General features: G+C 32.8%; 1 long non-coding RNA gene across 2 annotated transcripts; it reads right to left on the bottom strand.

Moving 5' to 3' along the window:
* Window positions 1-278: 278 nt before the first annotated feature.
* LOC123659944 lies at window positions 279-8,993 on the bottom strand. 2 transcript variants are annotated; one of them, XR_006744102.1, is made up of 2 exons: window positions 8,983-8,993; window positions 279-608 (listed from the first exon to the last, which is right to left on the bottom strand). It is a non-coding gene; the product is annotated as an uncharacterized LOC123659944 (long non-coding RNA). The 2 variants fall into 2 exon arrangements; XR_006744103.1 differs by lacking the exon at window positions 8,983-8,993 and adding an exon at window positions 845-862.
* Window positions 8,994-9,323: the final 330 nt, after the last annotated feature.

Consider the following 9,323-nt stretch of genomic DNA (forward strand, 5'->3'; position numbering starts at 1 on the left):
AATTAAACTACATAACAGGCACCGGATTTCATTGATCAAAATCAAAGAAAGAATAATCAAAATCGAAACACCCAATAAAAAGTTACGAGCGAACACGAATTAAAAAAAAGTCGAATTGTAATCCCCCTCCTTTTTAAGTGGTGCTACGTGTTAACGAAGTGTTTAATGGGTTAGAGAGTCACCCACAATTCCTAATACGCGACTACAAGAGAGAGTGTAATAAAAAATCCTACAGAATCTTAAATTAATTATGGAAGAAGAGAAATTAAAAAAAATAACAAGTTTAACAATTTATTTTGGATTTAATCTAAAGTTACTCCGGGGAGAATAAAATAAATAAAGTACATAATTTGACTAATTCCTGGACAAGCGGCTGGAGAATTGGCTAACAAAAAAAAACTTAACAGTCGTCTCGCCGTCGGTAGCCCCGCTTCCAGAAGCAGTTTATTGTAAGCCGGGTTGAAGAGAATTCGGGTTGTGGGTAATTCGGGTTGTGGGTGATTCGGGCTGTGAGAGAACTCGGAATGTGGGGTCCTCGGACCTTCAGAAGGACGCCACGAGGTCACTCTCCATCCACAAGCGCCGCCGCAAACGCCACACCAAGGACCCTGGAAGGACACACCAAAACGGTGAGCCTTTCCGAAGCCAACCCTCCACTATCTCTGGGTTGACAAAGGAAACGGCCCACCAGAGACAAAGCACACCCTACCATTACACAGCAATAAGCAAACAAGAAGTCAATACAAAAATTACACAGCCAGGACATTATAACAAATTTCAAAAACTCACAAAATCAATTTACACTAATGCAAAGCCTAAACCATATGGAACTACAATGACTCACCCACAATAAATTGCACCCCGATCTTAAGTCGGCGAGAGAATCCAACAAAAAGACCGCAAACCCTCGCCCTGAGGCTTATATACAGCAAACCCAGTGCGACGCGACACTACTACCCCCTAAGGTGAACCGCGACGTAATACAATAAATACGAGGGTATTTCAAAAATTAAATCAGTCGCCTAGAAAAAGAGTAAATAGCAACGCTAATGCTGTGCTATTATACAACAGCAGGAACGAAACTACGTGCTATTAAAAATATATGCTACAGTGGGTTCAAAGGGTTTTCTATTTTAATCACTTACCGTTAATCTCAAATCAATCGTCGACATTACAAAATTTTGAATTTAAATTGTCTTGGTGTATCAAATACCAATTACACTGTCACACGTTCATATATACAACCTCCTATGTATTTTAAAGTTCACACGTTACTACAAATAGCTTTAGTGTATATGCTTAGCCTCATTTCCATAAGATTTCCTTTACGCAATTATAGCGATAAATTGTCAGTAATGCGTTTCTCGCTAATTGTGATAAAGTACGTAATTTGTTACGTACATGGTGTTTGTACAGTCCTTGTGGATCCTCGGAGAGCACGTTAAGCTATCGGTCCCGGTTGTTATCATGTACACCTGATAGCGATCGTTACTCATAGTAGAGAATATATCCGCCAACCCGTATTGGAGCAGCGTGGAGGATTAAGCTCTGTTCTTTCTCCTACATGGGGAAAGAGGCCTATGCCCAGCAGTGGGATATTATTATTACATTCTTTATTTTATTATTATTTAGTGATATAATATTTATCTTAATATTAATAGAAACAGATGGTGTTCAAGTGCAACTTATTATTATTTATATTATATTATTGATTTTTATATAAATAAAACTCTGACTATTTACTGCATACAAACTGTAATCATACATACTATGTAGATACCAGGTCATCAAAATATTAAAAAAATATGACAAAAGTCTCACACTCAACACGAGCGACTACAACAAACATCTATTTGGTCTGATACAGGGTTGTTCATGAAAGATAAAGAAGCAAAGATCCATCGGTTTTGTTCCGTGCGCATAGTCGACTTCGTAACGTACTTAACTTATAGTTGCGTATATAATTTCATATTAGACTAAATAATCTTTGTGAGTTTTAATGCAATTTATTTATTTATACTTTATTGCACACCACAACTGCATTTTAAACAATAAATCCAGATGTTATCCAGATTTTGTTTATTAAAATATACATTTAAATAAATATAATAGATACCATTATGCATATAAAAATTATATTTATGACAGCATGGTAGTTTTCTTATTGTTATTGAATTAAACTTATTTAAAAATTTACCTTAATAAAAAATACTTTCGTAATTATCTTTTGGAGTATCCTTAAAAATCGATTTTCATATAAGGTTCCCGGTATGAAAAGAAAACGAGGAGTAAAATTAACTGAGCGAATGACCTCGTTACGTTTTTGTTAACGCCATCTTTTGTTAACCCAATAGTGTTCCGATAGATGGCGTTATTTAATTCGTCTCTTTACCATTTCATATGGTATTAATCTTTTCCTTAGACTACTAAGCCTTTTGTGCCTATTTAGACAGTCGATCTGAAGGAGTAAACTCCAGTCTTGCATCGGTGCTGACACATACATTTTTTTTACTAAGAAACACTCCTTCTGTCTGAATGTGTACCACAGAATTTTATAATAAAATTTATTTGACGCGTGCTAATGATATTTTAAACCATATTTTGTACGCGTGTTAAATCATTTTGTCATTAATATATTGAATATAATTAAAACAAAATGAGATATTCAATTAAATCTTCAATGATGGATAACTCATATGAGATGAATATCATGTTGCTTCCGTAACGCTCTATTTAATGATTAATGATGAAACCACAAATTAATGATTAATGATTATGAGAAAAGTAATTAGAAATTTGTAAGTTTAGACTGAATAATCACATAGAATGGGATGAATTTTTAAATTTTCAGTCACCATTTTTAGAAATTATTACAATAACTGTTTGAAAATTTAAAAAGATTTTTACAAGCTTTGATATTCTTCCTTTTCCAATCCAATTTGAATGTGATTATTTAGTCAGTCCTCCTAGTTTCATTAGAGTTTCCTATATAACACACTAAAATAAAATTTGTAAACTATAAAACAGGGCACACCATGAAATATCATCCTTGAAATCTGGGATAGCTAGAAGGTAGAAGTATGCTCTGAAATAGTGAGTGTTCCTATAGTGAATAATAATAAGACAAGCAGTTTTAATACCAAGCTTAGGATCAGGACTAAGCTTTCGATGCACCTACGATTACTGTCTAGGTATTTCTTTATAGGTTATCGAATATATCGCAAGGTGGCTTTCCTAATTTTCCCAATTTTAGAAGCCCTTTTGATGTATAGGTATCAAATAAAATCAATGTGACTCTTCTAATTGTAATATAGTAGTTATTATAAAATATAGGTAGGTATGTAAAAAATTGAAGTTAAAATTCCCAAGTCCACTAAGCGCTTAAGTTAAAAAATAAATCACATCAACAAAGCTGATATAAGGTTACAGTCTTATAAAGGATTTATATTTTTCCGACGTTCATGGGATGTAGGTCAGATTGTGAGAGGGCGACAATAAATAGAGCATTTGACTTTAACCTCTGAGCGATTTAAAATGGATATTGTAACGGTCACGATACGATGTACGAAGAGATATGTATTTCGGATACGGCATTGAAAAAATTGTGACATGATTTTTTTTTAATGAATGAACTTGTTTAGTGGTGCCAATATTCACTCAGTGTCTTTCTTAGTTTTATTACTTGTTTCGATATTTATATTTAAGAAATGTTTATTTTTACTCGCATTGTTTCCACTCAATTAATTGTTTTTCGAAAACCGTCTAAAATTTTTAGTCTCGATTAATATCATTAGCACATAATAACCATTTTACTCTTTATAGTGTTATTATCAGTCTTTCTATAATGAAGTTACTAATCTACCATTATCACCGGTACCGTATCACCTAACTAACGTTATTATAAATACACAAGCAATTTATACTAATTACATACACACGAAATATGAATATATATTTAACACTTTCGAAACGAACAAAACACAATTGGTATATTATAAAATTAATAATAAAAATTAAATATTGTCTAAAAAAATTTAGAATTATTGTATTGTCATTTCAAATTTTTCTCACATTCAGGTCCCCGTGAGAACCCGAAGCCGGGAATTGGCGCATCCACTTTAGGACATCACGCCAGTGCTATCGCGACCCGCTTGTGATCATCATCCGATACTTTAGACAGCCGTCCGTTGATTTATTGAGAAGATTCATGGTCCGAGTTGTAGCGATTTGATATTATATTGCAAGGGAGCAATTGAGCATTTGAGGCATTCTACTAATTCATTAACATACCTTCAATAACATGATCGTTCGATTGAAGATTTGAATTACGAGATTGAAAAGATATTATATACTATTAGTCATTATTTTTTTATTGCAATATTATTTTACAGACTATAATAATTATTTCCAATTTTATATATTGATATAAAATAATGTTAATTAGTTTACATATATTTTACAATATTATACATATTTAAAATTCACAACTTTAGAACTGAATATTATGATACAGAATTCCATATTTAAATTCTAATTTATTTCGGTTTAAACAATTATAAACAAATATATTTTTTAAGTTGTGTGGCTACAGCATTAAGGAATATAGCCACCCCCTCTCTTCCCGTGGGTGTCGTAAGAGGCGGCTAAGGGATAACACAGTTCCGCTACCACCTTGGAACTTATAAAGCCGACCGATGGCGGGATAACCACCCAACTGCTGGCTTTGAAATACACAGGCCGAAGACGGGCAGCAGCGTCTTCGGTGTGACAAAGCCAGGCCCGCAGTCACCAACCCGCCTAGCCAGCGTGGTGACTATGGGAAACACACATGAGTTCACGCCATTTTGGCGCAAACTTGTGGAGGCCTACGTCCAGCAGTGAACTGCACTAGGCTGAAACGATGATGAATGATGACAAATATACTTTATTGCCCAACCAGAAAAAATTCATTTTTTAACATTTAAATTTTCTTAAAGATTATATTTCATGTTAAATTAAATTGTTAATTTAAAATGAAATAATTATATCTCATAATAATGTGTAACATATAATTATTAGCGTTTTCTTTACATAAGACATTAAAAGTAATAGAAAACGCTGAACGTTTGATAGTACACTAAATGTAACGAATGATTCACGAACTTCGGACCGACACGATACCGCTTTAGTTCAAAATAGTAGTTATTTTTTTCAGCACGATGTTATAGTTGACATTTTAGAAGCATTACGATTCAAATAATTAACAGAATTTTGATAAAATTGCTAAAAAAATCAAATTAAAGTAGCATTCAGCCCGTAATATCCCACTGTTGGGCATAGGCCCCTTTCACCATGTGGGAGAATTAAAGTAGTTCTAGGTCAAATTAAAATAGGTCTACCGTCAAGTAGTTTACGTAATTACTTTTTATGACTGCTTAACCATATATAATATTTGATATATTCAGTCTGCAACATCCCTATGCTGGGCATAGATATCTTTCTCTATATAGGAGAATGATCAGAGCTTAATCCACAAAGCTGCTCGGCTGCGGGTTTTTAGAAATTTTCACTACTATCAAAGGTAACTTACTGAACCTATATATTAACATGTTCTCCGACGCACGATGAGGACACCCACGAGGAAAGAAAAACAGTCAGAAACAGATATTTGTACAAATACAAATATCCATCCGTAGAGGGAATCAAACCCATGACCGCCGGTTTTGAAACGTCTATACGAACCACTACACCCGAGTGGTTGTCATACCAGAGCAGTTGTCACTCACAATTTTAGTCAGCTACTAATCTAAATGTTACATTTAGATTTTTATATTAATTTCTTGAAAATTGAATCATGCTAGACATAAAAGAAACCGTTGGGAAACTGTTAATTGTATAAATTAACGTGACAATCACCTGTTGGTAATTCTAACATTACAATGTTACGTGACATTGCATGCAGCTACAGGAAATGTAATCAGAAAAATAAACTTTAAAAATAAAGTTCTTTTATTTTAATTTGGCTCCAATTTTAGGCTATTTTCACCCACGTTAAATATTGAAAAAATGAAGCTGAAGTCGTAACGAGAGTAAGTTGTTCGCATGTTGTAACGTCCTTAAAAGATATGATGGTTAATATTTTATGGCAGTTAATTTGTTTAAGCATGCGATGCTCCGGTAGCATGTTAATGACGAGTAACAACACGCGCTTTAGGCTGTATTCATTGCGGTCTTGTGCATAACATTACAGCGACAAATTCGGACTAAAGAAAGAACTCTTAACTTTCGTTTTCCCTCAAGTCTGTTCTTCTGGAACTTAGTTCTAAATGAAAAATGTAAAACTAAAGCTTAAAATATATTTATTCACACTATATTTTATTTTTCTAACATATCCCTCATTTAAATTGTTTTCCTGGTTCATGTAGTTGCAAATAATAATAATAAAAAGTATTTCTAGTACGTAGTTACTCAAAAATACTTCAATAAATACAACTAAGTAATTAGTGATAACTCGAAAGGTCGAGATATTCAAATCTCAATAATTCTCTCTTAAGACATAATAATATCGAACCATTTTTGAAAGATTTATCACTTGTGACGAAAAATAGATCACCTACAATAAGAATGTACGAAAGAGATCATACTCAAAGATCAGTCAAGCTGCAAAGATTATCTGGAAACCCTGGTTAACGCACAATGAGGTGATGTTGAGTGTATGTTGGGATTGGAATAAGCGGCCAGAATTGATCAACAGAAAAGGTATGGTATTTCATCACGACAACGTCGAACCACATACGTCTTTATCCACTCAACGACAATTGAGAGATTTTACTGGGAAGTCGACTTACCATCAGAATTTCATCCTCAGAATTCCATCTGCTATGGTCTCTTCAGAATTCTTTAGGTAATGTAAAGTTAACATCAAAAGAGGGCTGTTAAAACTACTTCTCTTGGTAGTTTTATGAGAAGTCCTAAACATACGTTTAAAGAAGTCCATTACAAAAGTTTCTACAGCAATGGAATCCTGTCACTAGCTATGATATGGTGGTAAGCTACTAAACAAAATACCTCGACTTTCTATTTGAAATACGAAGAAACTTTTCCGCGACTTAATATTTCATTGATTGTACAATAAATACTCTCTCTTAATTCTTCAACTAACAAGCAATTTGCATAGTAAATTTATTTAAATATCAATAAAAACCAAATCCATACTAATTGTTATTTCAAAGGTAAAAAATATATGTAAATTTTATTGCATTATTTTGTAAAGTTTATAACTTTAATGATAAGATAATAAATATAAAACTTTAAACATACCGTGTACCGTTGGAAATGACCTTTATATATGATATTTTTATTTATCTCACAATATCTATCAATGAACAGATTTTATCTTTATGATCGTTATATATTAATATCGTATAAAAATTAAATACTGGTCATTAATAACAGAACCTTATCAATAATTAAAAAAATTAAATGCTAAACCTCGTGATCAAGGAGGTTGATTAGCAACATATATAATATTCTATCTATCCACTCTTTATTCATACAAATGAAGTCATTTTAATTAAATATATGTAAATGATCCAGTTTATATTATCTATGCTGTTTTATTTTGATTACAAAAGCAATGATTTAGTTCAAGTTATTATAGTTTAATAAACACGAATTATATCGTTTCGGTAAATAATTTTAAAAGGTGGCAAAAATCAAAATTGGTATATATGTACGGTAATACCTCGCATACGCGAAGGATGCGCGATGTATATAAGGGTAGACGAAATACTTTTATTGTGTGTGTGTGTGTGCGTGTGTTTATGTGTGTATTTGTGTTTGTCTTTGATTTAAACAATAAAATAAAATTCTAAAAACACTACAAAAAAATTATTGAATTCCTAATTTGATCATCCATTTTTTACCAAATCGCCAAACACTTATGAATTACAACACACTTAACTAAAATATAAAATTTTATGTGAACAACGGAAGGGTATCGAATCGACGATTTCTGTAAAAGTAAGTGTTATTGCTTAATTTGAAGAAGCAGATCAGATTTTTTTTTCGTTAATATTTATCGGAAACTGTGAAATACGTATGTTTATAGGCGATTTAACGATATCGCTTTATATTCAAAAATTACGTATAACGAGTACGTTACGTTGATAATTATTTCCCTCTCAATAAAGTGTGTAATAAGCATTGATTTTCGATATTAGAACGATCGCTTTAGCAAGAATATTGAGATTTTTTCCTTGTACTAAGATATACGATATAAAGGTTATCTGGAAGAAATCGCTATTTAGCGATAAGATCGCCTTTGTACATCATGTATTGTATCTTTCTTTATATGTGTCTGTATTTCGGTGTACATTAAGAATAAATAAATAAATATACATTAGTTTTCGTAACATTTCTTATTAAAGCTCGCTTCAGCCTGTAATATTCCACTATTGGGCATAGGCCTTTTTCCCCATGCGGGAGAAGGATCAGAGCTTAATCCACCACGCTGCTCCATTGCGGGTTGGCGGATATATTCTCTACTATGAGTAACGATCGCTATCAGGTGTACATGATAACAACCGGGAACAACAGCTTAACGTGCTCTCCGAGGCACGGTGGGGAGACCCACAAGGACTGTACAAACACCCAGACCACGGCAAACACCTGTATGGCCAATACAAATGTTTGTCATGTGCGGGGATCGAACCCACAGCCGCAAGTGCAACAGGTACAATCCATAAATTATTATTAATTATTAAAGCTCAATCTTCTATTGATCAAAGCCTTCCCAAGTAAATGGACTATCGAACACAAAAATATTTTTTTATTCGAACTAGTAGTCTCTGAAATTAGCGCGCTTAAACAAACAAACAAACAAACTTTTCAGCTTTATAATATTAGTATACATATATAACATAGATTAAATTTAACACTTACTTTGTCATTGTTTTTCTATTTTAGATAAATAGAAAGACTATATTGATTTTAAAACGTTACCTTCAGGGTCTCTCGATAAGTGTGGAGCTGTTAGCACAGCGCCCTCTTTACGCTTTCCAGACCCGGACGTTACGTCAATACACCGATTAAATCGGCATCAGTATACAAGATTTATATTATATTTATCTACAAACATGGATAAAAATACCCCTTACAAAAATATAAAATCTTTCTAGTACATGTATACAAGGATTATCACAAAAACTTCACAGATTAAAATTGTATTCATATTATGTATGCAGCAGGGGCAATACTCAATGAGAGTTTATAACCCGCTGTTTACTAATAACTAAATTGATTTCTGAATTATTTCAACTAATTTGGAAATTTATTACACAACT

The sequence above is a fragment of the Melitaea cinxia genome, chromosome 14 (genome assembly GCF_905220565.1).
Source record: "Melitaea cinxia chromosome 14, ilMelCinx1.1, whole genome shotgun sequence".
Lineage (NCBI taxonomy): Eukaryota > Metazoa > Arthropoda > Insecta > Lepidoptera > Nymphalidae > Melitaea > Melitaea cinxia.